This window comes from Dasypus novemcinctus, chromosome 11 (genome assembly GCF_030445035.2).
Source record: "Dasypus novemcinctus isolate mDasNov1 chromosome 11, mDasNov1.1.hap2, whole genome shotgun sequence".
NCBI lineage: Eukaryota > Metazoa > Chordata > Mammalia > Cingulata > Dasypodidae > Dasypus > Dasypus novemcinctus.
In genome coordinates, this window is record NC_080683.1 from 46,551,493 (window position 1) to 46,568,413 (window position 16,921).

The window sequence follows — 16,921 nt, forward strand, 5'->3', positions numbered from 1 at the left end:
CAAGGATTCAAGGAGGTTAAACATGAATGGCTGGAAAATAATCTTACAAGCAAACAACAACCAAAAAAGGGCAGGAGTAGCTATATTAATATCAGACAAAATAGACTTTAAATGCAAAACAATTGTGAGAGACAAAGATGGACACTACATATTAGTGAAACTGATAATCTTTCAAGAAAAACCAATGATCATAAACATTTATGCTCCTAACAAGGCCACCTCCAAATATGTGAGGCAAACACTGGAAAAATTAAGTGAAAGAATAGATGCCTCTACAATTATAGTGGGGAACTTTAATACACCACTATCAACTTTGGAGAGAACATCTCAAAGGAGAATCAATAAAGAAACAAAAACCTTGAACAGTATATTAGAGGAGCTGGATCTAATAAATATATACAGAACTTTGCACCTAAATACAGCAGGATATACATTTTTCTCAAGTGCACATGGATCATTCTCCAAGATAGACCATATGCTAGGCCACAAAGAAAGGTTCAATGAATTCAGAAAGATAAAAAATATACAAAATAATATCTCTGACCACAGTGGAGTGAAGCTGGAAATCTGCAAGGGCCAGAGGCCCAGATTTCACACCAAGATATGATAATTAAACAGCACACTCTTAGAAAAACAGTGGGTCAAAGAGGAAATCACAAGTAAAATTAATAACTACCTTGAAAGTAATGAAAATGATAACACAACATACCAAAACTTATGGGATGCAACAAAAGCAATACTTAAAGGGAAATTTATAGCCATAAATTCATACATCAAAAAGAAGAAAGAGCAAAAATTGAAGAACTAACTTTACATTTGGAGGAATTAGTAAAAAAAACCAACAAAGTAACCAGACAGGAAGAAGAAAGAAAGAAAGAACAAAGATCAGAGCAGAACTAAATGAAATAGAAAATAAGAAAGCACTTGAAAAGATAAACAAAGACAATTTCAGCAATTCCACTGCTAAGATATACCTAGTAGAACTGAAAACAAGGACATAAACCAATTTATGCACACCAATGTTCATAGCAGCATTGTTAACTATTGCCAAAAGTTGGAATCAACCCAAATGCCCATCAACAGATGAGTGGATAAATAAAATGTGGTATATACATACAATGGAATACTACTCAGCTTTAAGAAAGAATACACTACAACACATGTGATAACATGGATGAATCTTGAGACCCTATGTTGAGTGAAGCAACCTAGGCATTGAAGGACAAATACTAGATGACCTCAATGATATGAAATAAGTAAATCAAGCTGCCTCAGAGAGCTAGAGAATGGATGATAGCCTTAAAGGAATTTTGGGAGTAGAGAAAGGTTGCGAGCTGACAGCTACCTGAGTGAAATCTATGATAAGCTGGAGGTAAGTATTTGTACAAGGAAGGGATAAAATGGGGTATAGGGATACCTTGGTGTGGGGCTTTGTGGGCTTGAGGGGGACTAGGGATGGGAGAATGGGTAATATGGCCCCAAAAATTGGGGGGAGTGTGGGAGAACACATGAAGAAAGGAGATTGTCAGGTATGTGGTTGAGAGTATAATGTTGAGAAAACTTTTTCAAAAATATAATGAGGAAGGTTGCCTGTTTAAGATGCTTAAAGGGGAGAATCTGACACAGGACAGGCTTCTAGGGAGTGTGTGAGTGCTCATTTTGTGATAGTGGGTTATATCATTGGATGGAGACCCATAAAATGAGAGTGAAGGTATACCCACATCCTGGGAAGGACTGATGTTCTCAAATAGAGGGAATTGTATCTCTTGAGAAAAATGGTGGCTCCCTGTGCATTAGGGCAGTCGAGCATGTCAAGGCCTCAACATTTTTGCAAGTATCTCTGAACATGGCCCTTCAAGCAATGAAGATTGATTGTCACTGTGGGCCCTGAGAGGAGAGGGAAAGAAGTATTGAATAGATGGAATCAATGTAATTGTGGGGCAATAGAAGTGTTCCACAAGATTATGCAAGGATGGATATAGGACATGTTAAATTACACCAAAAATGTATAGGGGCCTATAGGTTAAAGTGTAAATCATAATGTAAAACATAAGAAAACTAAAAATTTAGAAAATTGTATAGTCTAAAATATAAACCACAATGTAAACCTGAGTATTACCTTGTTTGAAAGCTATTGTCTCAATATCTGTACATCAGTTTCAATAAATATAGTATGAACATGTAAAAAGATTATTGCTGGGGAGGGAACAAAGTGTCATGTTGGACATGTGGGAATATATTGTGTATATGAATTACTGTGATCTAAAGCTTTTGTGGAGACAAACTTAATAATTGGATGAAGAAAAAAGAAAAAGAAAGGATGTAGACACTGAGGAATAGATAGAAGAAGTTGCCTTGCCAATGTGCATACAGGGCAACACTTATTGCAGAGATGGAAGGCAAAACATCAAAAACAAAGCTTTCTAATTTTTTAATTTTTTGATACCCCAATTTACTTTTATTTTAATTTCTCTAAATTAGTATGTAGTCTATATCTAACCTTTAAACCCATCTCTATATTCCATTTACTATTAATGGAACCTGGCAATATATTGGGCTTCATTTTCAAGGAAGTTTTGGATCACAGAGCGGTTCAACAATGGCAGTGGAGTAATACTAGTGTGGGATGTTATTGATAGAGGGCACATGGTTGGGAGGGAGTTCTTCAGGGCATATATCAAGGGTACAAAAAATATTTGGATATTTTCATAGTGGTTACACTTTTATAAATGACAACTGAGGGATTGCTGAGTTCCTAGCCAGGGGAGCTCTATCACATTCGCTAATGGAACAGCAACAATCCCCCAAGTGCAATGGCAAAGACCAAAAAAGAAGGATGGTCGAGCAATGATCCCTTGATACCAATGACTATGTTTGTGAGCCTGTGCGCCTGAAATAAGAACAAGGCCTATAGCTGCAGGGTGCCTAAGAGTTACCTCCTGAGAGGCTCCATGTTACCTACATGTGGCCAGTCTCAAAGCCAAACTCAGCATGTAAATGCATTGCCTTTCCCCCAGTGTGGGACATGACTCCCAGGGAAGAGCCTCCCTGGTGCCAAGGGATTACTTCCAAGTACCAACTGATCATGTACCTAGAAAACGACCTTGAATAAAAGGGTCAACTCAGACCAGCAGAATATCTCAGCCTACATGTAGTATCAGGAGTTAAAAATGCTTGTTGACCTTGAATAAAAGGGGGAAATGAAAAGGACAAATGAGTTTATATGGCTATGAGCCTCCAATAAAGAGCCAGGAGGTCATCAGTGGGGTTGCCCTTACACACACCTCAGCAGAGTCCCAGAGACAGCTAAAGTAAATACAACCTCAGGTATTGATTCTTCTGAGGGCTACAGAGACCCACAGGTTCTATGGTCATGGCAGATGGAGTTCAGTGCCATGTCAGTTGGCCCTACTTTGGAGTTTGTGTTCCTGAGTGTGATGGAGTGGGACTCAGATGTGATCTTTGTTCACAAGCCTCTCCTGTTACTTTTACTGGACTTGTGGTTGGTGCTGGGGTTTAGTGTATACTGGACTGTCCAGTGTATACTGGATTGTCCATGTGATAGGCAGGTCCTGAGCCTCAACAAACCTGCAACTCCTGCCCTCTGGTTTATTGGACTTACCCCAGCCAGCTAACATGTAGATGAAGAAGGTCAACTGCCACACCAGAGAGTCAAGAGTGCCTACAACTGAAAGCAGGAGAATTGCATCCATCATCCATGTGGAATCTAAGCCCCCTATCTAAATAGATTTGGAGTGGACAGAAACATTCCAGGATCCACAGGATGGAGGAATAGAGTATGGCTTACAGTGTACTTACCAATATTCTATTCATGAACTATTGTGATTAGTAATTGAAGCAAATGTAGCATTGATGTGGAGAAAGTGGCCATGGTAGCTGCTGATGGTAGGGAGTGGGAAGAAGAGATGTGATGTGGGGGCATTTTCAGGACTTGGAATTGTCCTGGGTGGTACTGCAGGGACAGTTACTGGACATTGTATGTCCTCCCATGGTCCAGTGGGTGGACTGGGGGAGAGTGTAAGCTATAATGTGGACCAATGACCATGTGGTGCAGCAGTGCTCAGAGATGTATTCACCAAGCGCAATGAATGTTCCATGATGATGGAGGAGGTTGTTGTTATGGGAGGAGTGGTGTGAGGGAGTTGGGGGGGTATATGGGGATCTCATATTTTTTGAATGTAACATTAAAAATATAAATACAAAAAGAAAATTAATGGAAATGGTGAGATAACATTATGTTGTTTGTGACTAGCAGAGCTATTATGTGGGTATGGCAGTTGTTGAAAGGGAAAGTCTAAAGACAAGTGCATTACTAGAAGGAAAGCTAAAAAATGTACCTTGGGACTCTATAACATAGTGAAACCTCATGTAGAATATGAATATAGGTGATATTGTATATATAAGACTGTTTTAATAAAATATAAATACAAATAAACTAGAAAGAAGGAAATAAAATGACATCTACATATAGCAGGAAAAGCATAGAGAGATTGAGAGGTGATGAGTTTTGTTTGGTTGTTTGGTTGGTTGGTTTTGTTTTCTATTATTATTATTATTTCTTGACTATTGAAATGCTCTAAAATTGAATGGAGGGATGAATGCACAGCTATGTGATTATACTGACTACCACTGATGGTACGCTCTGGATGGATTTATGTATCATTAATATGTATCAATAAAACTGATTTGTTAAAAAAATAAGAAATAAAGGAAGACCTAAATGACTAAAAAAATGAGGGAGGAATTAAGACACCCCCAGATTAAAAGAAAAAAAAAGCTATGGGACTTTGTCACCACTAGTCAAAAATGCTTAGGAGAGAGTTCTGTATGTTGAAAAAAAGGACACTAGACAATAGACTGAAGCCATATGAAGAAATAAATGTCTCTGGCAAAAATAATAGCATGCATAAAAATAAATAGCAGTAATATTGTGTTTTTGAATTGCAACTTCTCTTTTTACTTCCTACAGGATCATAGAATGTAATGGTAGATCAGTGGTTCTAGACTCATAATGTGTAAGTATATAATTTGTGACTAGAACTACATAAAGCTGGGGGGCCGAAGGGTATGGGAACATAGTTTATGTATGCTATTGAGGCTATTACGTTAGTGTAAAAGCAAATGAAATTGTTATACAATAAAAAGGAAATTAAATTTTAGCCCCATGGAAACTACAAAGGAAATATCAGAGATTGTGCAAACTCATAGACACAGAAAGTAGACAAGAGGTTACCAGGGGTGGGAGACAGGGACAATGGGTAGTTAATGCAAAATGAGTGCTGGATTTCTGTTTGGGGTGAAGTTCTAGTAATGAATGGTGGTGAGGGTACTGCAACATTCTGAATGGGATTAGTTTCAATGAAGGGGTATGATTGGAAGGGTTGTGATGGGAAGATTTATGTTATATATATCAGTTTCCACAATCTAAAAAATAGAAAGAAAAACTAAACAGATAATGGCAATTGAATGCATGATATGATACTGGATGGGATCTAAGAATAGAGGAGAAAACGTTCAAAAAGACATTACTGGGAAATAAGAAAAATTGGAATATCGAAGGTAAACTTTAAATCAGCATTAAATATCTTAAACTTGATAACTGCAGATAAGGTGATTACATAAATAAATATCCTTGTTCAAGCGAAATGTACATGAAAGTATTGTGTGTTCAAGAAGTATGATGTGCACAACCTGCTATCCAATGTTCAGAAAACAGACAACTATATAGTTAGATGGATAGAGATAGTTAGACAGACAGATAGATAGATAGATAGATAGATAGATAGATAGATAGATAGATAGATAGATAGAATAATATGGCAGAGGTAGTAAAATGTTAAAATTGGTGTATCTGGGCATTGGGGAAAGTGGGGGTATTTTGAAGTTCGGTATGGGGTTTGTATTATTTTTTGCAACTCTCCTGTAAATTTGAAATTATTTCAAAATAAATGGTTTTTAAAAAGTAAAGAAGTTCAATAAGAAGAGAGTCAGATTGCCCAGCTAAAGAGATGGTAATGATCAACATGAAAGTTCTATTGATTGATTAATGAAAATCATATTTACTGAGCATTTATTTAGAACTTCACCTTGAATAAAAGGGGGAAATGGTAAAGATAAATGAGCTTATATGGCTAAGAGTCTTCAAAAAAAAGGAGTGCACTTATGCACTCCTCTGCAGGATCCCAGAGACAGTCAAAGTAGATACAATCCCGGGTAATGGTGCTCCTGAGGGCCACAGGTTCTATGATCATGGTGGTTGGCTCTGGAGTTCAGTGCCTTGTCAGTGGGTCCTACCTGGGAATTTGTGTTCATGAGTGTGATAGAATTGGACTCAGATGTGAACTTTCTACACATGCCTCTTCTATCACTTTTACTGAATCTGTGGTTGGTGCTGGGGTTGATGTATATACAGGAGACTTCAATCTCTGGACAGGCCATGTACCAACTGGGCCCTGAGTCTCAGTAGAACTGCAGCTCCTACTCTCTGGTTTGTTGGACTTGCACAGGTCAGCTAACAGGAAGGTGAAGATGGTCAACCACCACAAGGAACCAAGACTGCCTACCACTCCAAGCAGGAGAACTGCATCCATCAACCATGTGAGATCTAAGCCCTCTCTTGATGTAGAGGTGGAGAAGACATCACCAACCCAGGATCCATAGGATGGAGGAATAAAATATGGATTAGAGTGAATTTACTGGTATTCTATTATAGAATTATTGTGACTAGTAATGGAAGAAACTGTAGCATTGATCCAGAGAAAGTGGCCAAGGTAGTTGCTGAGGGCAGGGAGAGAGAAGTAGAAATGAGATATGGGGGCATTTTCGGGACTTGGAGTTATCCTAAATGATATTGCAGGGACAGCTGCTGGACATTTTATATCCTGCCATAACCCACTGCATGTACTGGGGGAGAGTGTAAACTACAATGTAAACTATAATTCATGCAGTGCAGCAGTGCTCCAAAATGAATTCACCAGATGTAATGAATGTGCCACAATGATGAAAGAGGTTGTTGATTTGAGGTGTGTGTGTGTGTGTGTGTGTGTGGAATTGGGGTATGTGGGAACCTCTCACATTTTTTAATGTAACATTTTTTTGTGATTTATGTATCTTTAAAAAAAAAGACAATTTAATATTAAAAAATAAAGAAATAAAAAAAGAATTTCATGTGTGATTAGAACCGTGCTCTCTTTTAAACAACTGTCAACTTACAAAGCAAAGATAAATGAACCATAAACACTGGCAGGCTCTATAGCATAAATAAATAACATTATTCATTATTATAATTGTTTTGTGTACATACGACAAATGTGCTACACATATTTATAGTCAATCTACCACTGTTGCTTGGAGGGTGTCTAATATGATAGACAACAAGCTATAAAATATCTGCTCATCACCATTAGAAAAATTATGTGTATTTTTATATACACACGTGTATGTATGCTTATCCTTTAATAAAACCTAATTAGTATAAGTTTTGGAGATGAAGTATTTAGAAGTACACATTTGTTAAATGTGGGGGGCAGGGGAAGAGACTGTTTTAAGAGTGCCTGTTTTTTTTTTCTAACTCTATTTAAAGCGTGGGTATGTTTTCCAGTAATCTAGAGATAATAGCCACATATTTGGGTTTTCCTTTTAGCCAGGCAATATTTCCATTGTCTGGGGATTGGGTCTGGGTTAATTTCCGTAGCCCATGGTCTGAAAACCATAGTATGTTCTCAAGCTCCTTAAGAATAGAATCCTTGAAAACATGCCCTATGTCAACAGGAAGCTCAGCCACAATGGCACTTGTGGCCTTACGATCTCAGAGGGTCAGCATGTAATGTGAGTTTTCAAAGATCCAGAGCCCAAATGTTGTAATGTTTCATGCATTTTCACCAAAAATTTCTTCACTACGGAAAGAAAGGAAAGAGAGAAGGGAGTTTCTGTCTTATTCCCAGGATTCAAATCATGTTATTAGTGTTATCCACAAATCTTCCTGGCTCCACAGAGGCCAAGTGCCTGCCTTTCCAGAGGAATTCATTGTTTCTAAGAAGAAACTTCTTTTCAACTTGTAAATATCTTGCATTGTTGGTCCCATTTTTGAGGCTACTCTTTCCAATCATTTTCTGGTGCCGTGTTTCTGGATGGAACCCTTCTTAAATTTCCTTTACTTCCTTTGGGATAAGGTTGCTGAGGGATTGTAGCATCCTACGATCTCAGTGGCTTCTTAGGTATAATTGAAATTGGACAGACCTGATTTATATCAAGTGCTAAATGAATGTTGGCTGAGTCAAATTGTATTAGGAAATAGAAGCAAAAAGTGCTAGGAAAGAGTCTAGCTCTGTATGAATATATATGTTCGCTTGAAATGTTAACTTTGTTAAATGAATACACAGCTACAAACCAAACCCTAGAGTGCTGTGTTTTTCTCTTTTCAACAACATTTTGATACGTGAAATACTTTACTGAAGATAAGTTGGTTTTGGGGGGACTGAAATGAGCACAGACATAGCATACAAGGTAATGTAGATAGCAAATCTTACTGCAGAGTACACTTAGTTTCTCTCACTTCTTCTTTTTATTGGAAGCAAAGAAAGTGACTTCTGGGCCAGCCCTGAGAAAAACTGTGGCATATATGAGGTTTTTGACAGATGTTCTCTCCCTTTTCTCATCCCTTCTCTATAGTGTTCATGGGTTTTTGTGACACCATTACATCCTGGCTGTCCTCTCTACTTAAATAGTATGTTCAAATACCTGTTGGCAGCAATGACACTATTAGGTTAAAGAAGATGTTAGTAACTCATAAATAACTCCATGTGATAGCACTCTGGACTATTTTAAGTTTGATAAATAATTCCTGAAGTTTATTCTGTAGATCAGGGTCTCAGACTTTTGTCTTTACACTCTTAAAGATTATTGAGGACTTCAAAGAGTTTTTATTTATGTGGGTCATATCTATCAACGTTTACTGTATCCAAAATTTAAAATTAACAAAGTATAAAAATGCAAGAATTTATGAGTATATATATCATTAGTCTTCAGAGCCTCTGAAAATATCTATGGTAGAATTGTAAGAGAAAGAAAGTGAAAAAAGTAACTAACCTCTCAATATCATTTTTTTTTTTAAAGATTTATATTTATTTATTTAATTCCCCTCCCCGGGTTGTCTGTTTTCTGTGTCTTTTTGTTGCGTCTTGTTTCTTTGTCCGCTTCTGTTGTCGTCAGCGGCACGGGAAGTGTGGGCGGCGCCATTCCTCGGCAGGCTGCGCTCTCTTTCGCGCTGGGCGGCTCTCCTTAATGGCACACTCCTTGCGCATGGGGCTCCCTTACATGGGGGACACCCCTGAGTGGCACGGCACTCCTTGTGCGGATCAGCGCTGCACATGGGCCATCTCCACACGGGTCAAGGAGGCCCGGGGTTTGAACCGCGGACCTCCCATGTGGTAGACGGACGCCCTAACCACTGGGCCAAAGTCCATTTCCCTCAATATCATTTTGAAAATAGTTTTGATCCTGCAGATCCCCTGAAAGAAAGCTAGGAGCTCACTTGGATCCTCAGAACATGCATAAGAATCATTAATATAAATATTCAGAGATTATTTACTGTGTACCTCATGCTGGGAATTTGAGGAGTAGAGGCAGTGAAGTGGGAAAATACTGGGGAACTTTCTTGGTTCCCCGCATTTCATAACACAAGTGTACCTATTCTCCCTCTGCATAAGCCAATCCTGTAAACATATGGAAAATGAGTTTATGTAGGTATTAAATGAAAATGAAAATGATTTGGTATTTTGATGGCCATTAGATTCTAGGTTGGTCTGATCATAAACTGTAAATGTGAGAGTCAAAGTCAGTGTTAGTACAGAACAGTTTAGTTGTGAAATTCAGCCTCTTGATATGGTCACTGCCAATAAAATACACCAGTAAGGGTTTCTCCAATGTGTTTCCCATTGTATGGTTAACAAGTAAAACTTAAGGGAATATGTGTGAACACATGAATCTTCTGTTCTATTTATGTACCAGCTCCTTTTAAAATCCTTTTAAAAATAAAAATGTTGAAACTGTATAAGTAACATCACCAGTGATTTTGTTAGGACTTGCTGGGTGGCTTCCAAAAATTGGATATAAGTCTCATTTCTTCTTTTCTATAGATAGTTTTGAGATAACTGTGCCATCAAAAAACCACATGTTAAAACATGTTAAAAACATGTTAAAAACATCACACTCACCTATCAGCCTCAGATGACATGGTTTATGCAATAAGTTATGAGGGAAAAATTCAGCCCCAATCAGATCAACCACTTAACTATTTTTAACTTGTCCCAAGGGAGAAGTTAGACTTCAAAGTACCAAAGACAAATTTTGATCAACTGAAGCCAGAGACTGGGATGGAGCTTCATTGTCCTTTGCCACATTACTGTCTCCTTCTTGTGACTCTACCATTGTTGCCTCAAAGTCAGAACTGGAGAAATGAAACTTTTGTCATCAGAGTGACTGTAACCAATGGTGAGTAATGGATGTTTTCAAGTGTCAATAATGGAAAAAGCCACCACTGTAGATTGATTTCTGCTGAACTTTTCATTGGTAGTAAACAAATTTATATAATGTGACTGTATTATTCAGTATTTTTATTTTAGTGGTTGAATTTAGGTAACAACTTTGAATTTATTGAACTTTAGTATTTATATTTCTTTTAAAAATTAAATATTATGATTAGAGAAGTTGTGTGTTTACAGAACAATTTGATTAAGATTTTTTTTATCACTTTAGACCACTTTCTATAAGTGCTACTAAGAATTTAAAACAAAGTCTTTAATATTCTTTTCATCTCTAAAATTGTATTTTGTTGTATGTTGGTAAGATACAAAATTTTGTTTAAAAATCTATGTAACCTATTATGAAATATAACCATATTTAGATATATCAGAATTTCACTGATTATTAGTTATTTAGATACTGGATAAATATAGTCTATCATTTTGTTTTTTTTCCCCTTCATGATGCAGAAGTTAGTAGCTGAAAGCGATGACTCAATTAGAGCCATTTGTTTTGTTTCCATTATCCCAACTAATTTGTTATATACTTTGCTAAATTTTGGAATGACTGGATGTGCTAACATGACATGTATGAAGTTATTTCGAAAGTTAAAGAAAAGGAAAAACTCAAAAATATTATTATGGAAAAGATAATATTTTTTATTAGGAAAACAGTTACCAAAATTAAAAGATAAAGCTAAATGTTTGCTTCTCTCATGAAGGCACAATCTGTTGAATATCTTTATCTTGTCACTTAACCAGAGTATTTTAAAAATCTGTTAAGGCTACTCATTCTATTCTGTTGGTGAAGTTTTTTAAGAATTTTTTCTAAAAAGTTATTTCTCCATAAAATTTATATGCTCAGATTTGCCAGCTTCTGTGTTTTTAAGAGCATGCTCCAAGGAGGTTAACAGGTGTTTAAAAGTAAAAAAGGTGACTAGAGTTAAATAAGTTTAACTAAAAAAAACTGAACAGATTATTTCATGATATGACTTTTCAGAATCTTTGAAATACTAATGCAGATTATAAATACCCAATGGAGGATAAGCAGCAAATGGTGACTCCCAGACTTATTTGATAATACGACCTATTTGGGGGAGGAACATACCTTGTGAATAATGCTACTTAGAAAATGTTTTTTAAATATGTTCATCTACAGAGTTGGAAGTGGCTAGGAAATCTTCTCAGTAATTAAAATACATCATTTTCTTTCCTTAATATACATATATTTGTGCAATATAGACTCCCTGCAATCTAATGGGATTCTTGATATCAGTGAAGAGTAACATATGTCTCCCTTTTAGTAGAAATGAATTTTTCAGGTAAACGTAAAATCATAGGTATTTTCAAAATTGCCAGCCATATACCTGCATAAAACTCATCTTTCTTTTTGAGTTCCCAAAATTTGACTTAAATAAATTCTGTCTAGTAAATTTTGCTCTAAAAGCAGTTCTGAGTCTCTCTTAAAGCTTTTCTGTCTGTAACCTTGCATGCTTTTTGTATGTGTGATTTTGCACATCTGGAAGCCAACATATTTCATTTTATTGTATTCAGAGTTTTGGTTCCAGCTTAAGCTGATTTGAGAGATTTATAAGTTACTTCCTTCATTAACAGTTTTTCCAAGAACTATTTTGAGTTTTAAAATGTATTTATTACTGTCTTTTTAAGATTCCTTTCAAAATTTAATGTACTCAATGTCAGATGTCTAGGTCAGTCTAGGACTAGAAACTCTGAAGTTGGTTGAGGACCATATCTATCAAGGAGAAAGGCTTGGAAAGAATAGAATCAGTCTCCTTATGTTAAATAAATAAATAAAAAAGAATTCCAGACTAGGTTAAAATGTGAATCAATGCTAAAATCCATATTTCTGGTATCTTTTATTTGGAATTGTTGATAAAGATATGGAGATGTTAATTTATTACATAAATATATGTTGAGTTCCTTCTCAGTACTGGGCTTTGCAGATGCAAAATCGTCATTCCACAATTCTAAATAATTGTATCCATTAATTCCTTTAATCCTCACAAATACCCTAGGATAAAGGTGTTTTTACCACTTCCAAATAGAGGAAACCAAGCCACAGACACAGTAAATCATTTGTTCAAATATACAGCTAATGGGTAGAAGAACCACTTCTTCACTAGTTCAGATCCTATTAATTAAAGGAGACACACAATAGAGGGGAACAGGAATCTAAAGTCAAGAATGATCAAGGCTTGGATAATTCATAGTAAGCGGTAGATGACTAGGTGTTAGAACCTAAGAATCATAAGAATTGTCTAAGGAGTTTGTTAGAAGTTTTAATTCCTGGACTTCTTCTTTGGACATTTTGGTTTAGCACATCCTGGGTGTTATAAGCTCTTAGCTTGATTCTGAGGTACTTCAAAGCTTAAAAAACACTGTACTCTACATTATATGATAAAAAAAAATTAAAGTGTGCAGAGCCAGTGATCCAGTGAATGTTTAATATGGAGTGAAGGATAAATGTTGAATTTTAAATTGCTATAAACTCATTTACATGGACTCATCAAGGTTATTACATCTAGAATTAATTGCTTATCATACCTGCATGCCTTAATCCAGAATCTTTCATATTTAGTCACTTATAGGGCTCATATGAGGTCAGATGGGTAGAAATTCTATCTACTTGGGAACACTAAGTCACCATTAGAATTATTTCATCTTAACAAGCTATCAACCTATACAAGTGCAAAGAACACTCTGTGAACATTTTCCCTAACTCTTAGAGAAAACTGGAAGCCAAACTGCTTCAGAAAGAAACTTCCCTTTATGTATAGACTAAACTGGGACATCCCTTCTTTCAATGTTCTGCAACTCAGTATCTTCATTTGTAAACAGAAGATAATAATAATATCTAAATCATTTAACATATTTAAGTGAGTTAATATATATCACTTAATGTCCATATATTCCTAAGAAATCAGTAAAAATTACTATCATTATTTTATTATCATTCCAGTAGTCTCCTTACCTCTGGTCAGAAGTAAGCCTAAAATTCTGTTAGATATTCCCTTCTGAATTTTCTTACTCTGGGTATCAGAATAGTGACTACAATTGTCAGGGTTGATAATTCACTTCTGATATCTATCTAGAACAATACTTATTGTGTTTCTTTAATGTAGAATAAGTAAGAATCATGATTAATTGAAAAAACTCAACATTTTTGGAGGAAAGTTTCTACAGTTTAGTATGAATGATACTATCATAATTGTACATCTGACATTTTCAAATCTTTCACACAAGAAACACTTGAAAATCTCTTAGTTAAGAGTGAAAGCCTCTTTTTGGAAGCAATATGGATTTCTGTTCTTACATTATTCATGCTATAGACCTTATTTTGTGGCCCACTCATCATGACCTTAAGAACCATGTATCATTTTAATCTGAAAACTATGTCAACATACTATGTTAAAAGGTATGTGTGTTGGGTGTAGGTGTGTGTCAGAGGGCAGTGTTTGTTTGCTCTTATTTTCATCCAACCAAAAAAAAAAAAAGGAATACCCCAATGGATAAGAATATAGATGCCATGAAACTTATGCTTAAGAATATCAAAATTTTGTGGTGTACACCTGTAGGTTATCCATGATTCAACTTACTTATTCTGTTTATATGGATTTAAGACTTCATGTTCTCAGAACTGTATTTACTTACGTTATACTAATAGTTTATCTTTTACAGCTCAAGCTCTTATTTATTTATTCAAAATATTTACTTCACTACTGATAAAGGCAGAAATAGGCACTGCTTTCACAGAGCTTTTATTTTAGTCTTCCAGATTCTAGTATGGTGATATCAAATGTTTTTTTACTCAACTCTTGATATTTCTAGAGTTTAATATTAATTCAGTTCTAGATAATTTGTAAAAGTTTAATTAGTTATACAGGGATATGTCCTATTCTCTTCCTCAAATGTATCTCAAAATTTGAAGAGTTATATTATCCTCATCTGGATTTCCAGCTATCAGGTCAGGTGCCTCTCACCTTGCTTTGGGCAGACTGTTGAATATAAGGTTTTTAATCATTGAATCCTGTCTTTTTAGATGAGAGTTGTGCCTTAGCATTTCTAAACTATGTGCTCTTTTTTCCTTTACAATGTGCTCACAAAATTAATTAGATATAGACATTAGTTAGATATTGATATTAACCTACACAAGGGTTGAACTACATATTTAGGGAAAGCTGTGCACTGATTTATTCTTAAAAAAAGATAAAATAAAATAAAGGAAAAAAGACAATTCTATATACAAGTTAATGGGATAATTTCATTTGTTGGGAATGCTGAGGTTGAATGTTTTTAACCATTTTACCTAATAAGGTAAACCGTTGAGAATGGGTTATTTAAACTAAGCTTTAGGTTCAGAGTGCCAGAGAACTCTCAAACCACAAGCAAAACCTTGCAATCATCAATAATATCTTACAGATCCAACATGAAATGTGATCAGGATGTGTTTATCACTCCATAAGAAAAATATGTAACACAGACTTCTGAAATTGCAGTGTCTCATTAGAACTATCAACTGCCAAAGACTATGAAAACTGTTTCTATGAGAGTACGGTAACTTAATTGCTCCATCGGTCAACAAATTATGGTGTACATTTATATATGCTCACTTATCTTTTAGGGATGAATGTGACATTTGAATAAGATTTTAAAAATAGTTTCAGAATTTAGCTTTTCCTTAGTAGAAAGGCCCATTGTCAATAATATCTGTCTTTTGACACTTCGTAGGAAAGAATATGTATCAGCAGTTATTTTCATTCAAAAATCTATTTCAGACAGTTAAGGTACATATTTCAGTGAATTGCTTCTCATATTTAGGTAATAATATTGATGGTGAGATTCTGCTGTTAGTTTCTATGACAACATTGATTGGATGATATATTGTCAAAATTTTAAAATGTTAAAATTTATTTTAAAACATCTGAGCAGTTAACAGGCCTATTGTCACATGAATAGGAGAATGCTGTTTCTCTAAATATGTGGACTTAAAGGAGAAAAGCTTAGGGAATGATGTCCGGAAATAAATAGAAGAAACAATTGCTTTCTATAGAGTTAGTAATTATGAGATTTCATTCACAGGCAAACTTTAACATATGCATACACACCTACAGAAATCCTTACACCAGTTCCACACTGCCTTGATCACTGTAGTTTTGTATTAAATTTTAAAATCTGGAAATGTGAGTCCTCTAACTTTGTACTTTTTTTCAAGTTTGTTTTGACTAATCCTGGGTCTTTGAATTTCCATATGAATGTTAGGATCAGCAGGTTGATTTCTTAAAGAGGAGGCTGTTGGAGTTCTGGTAGTAATTGTGAATCTGTAAATCAATTTGGGTAGTACTGCCATCTTAATATTAAGTATTTCAATACATGAACATGAGATTTCTCTCCATTTGTTTAAGTCCTTAATTTCTTTCAATAATGTTTTATTGTTTTCAATGTGCAAGTCTTATACCTCCTGAGTATTTTGCCTTTATCATGCTACTGCAAACAGAATTATTTTCCCAATTTCATTTTTGGTTTGTTCATTGGCTCTTTATGAAAATAAAATTGATATTTGCATATTGCTCTTTTATCTTGCAAACTTGCTGAATTAATTTGTTATTTCTAATAGTTTTTAGTCAGTTCCTTAGGATGTTTTATTTACAAGCTCATGACATCTGCAAATAGAGATAGCTTTATTTCTTCCTTTACTTTTTAAATTTCAAATTCTTGCCTAATTACCCTGGATAGAATCTCCAGTACAATGTTGACTAGAAGAGGCAAGAGTGGGATCATTGTCTTATACCTCCTCTTAGGAGAAAAGCATTCTATTAATAATATGCATTTCTAGTATGATGTTAGTTGAGGGTTTTTCATAGATGCTCTTAATTGGGTTGAGGAGGATCCCTTCTCTTTCTAATTTTTTGCATGTTGAATTTTGGGTGTTGGATTTTGTCAAATGATTTCTTTGAATCTATTGAAATGATCATGTGGGTTTTGTCCTTTATTCTATTAATATGGCATATTACATTAATTGCTTTCATATGTTAAACCAACTTTGTATTCCTAGGATAAATCTCACTTAATCAAGATATATATCCTTTTTATGTATTGCTGGATTTGGTTTGTCAATATTTATTGAGGATTTTTACAACTATATTCATAAGAGATATTGTTCTGCTGTTTTCTTATGATGTTTTTATATTGTTTTCATTGGTATCAGATTAATATTGGGATTGTAGAATGAATTGGGAAGGGTTACTACTGCTTTTATTTTCAGAAGACTTTGTGAATAAGCAGTATAAATTCTTCTTTAAAAGTTTGTTAGAATTCAACAGTGAGGTCATTTGGGCTTGGGTTTTTCTTTGTGACTAATT

General features: G+C 35.2%; 1 long non-coding RNA gene across 1 annotated transcript in view; it reads left to right on the forward strand.

The window, feature by feature from the left end:
* Positions 1-16,921, forward strand: part of LOC111763638 (uncharacterized) — a 93,059-nt gene that overhangs the window by 68,575 nt on the left and 7,563 nt on the right. The window contains exon 3 of the long non-coding RNA XR_002796470.3: positions 10,334-10,512. This is a non-coding gene — a long non-coding RNA (uncharacterized lncRNA). The remainder of the gene's footprint in view (positions 1-10,333; positions 10,513-16,921) is intronic.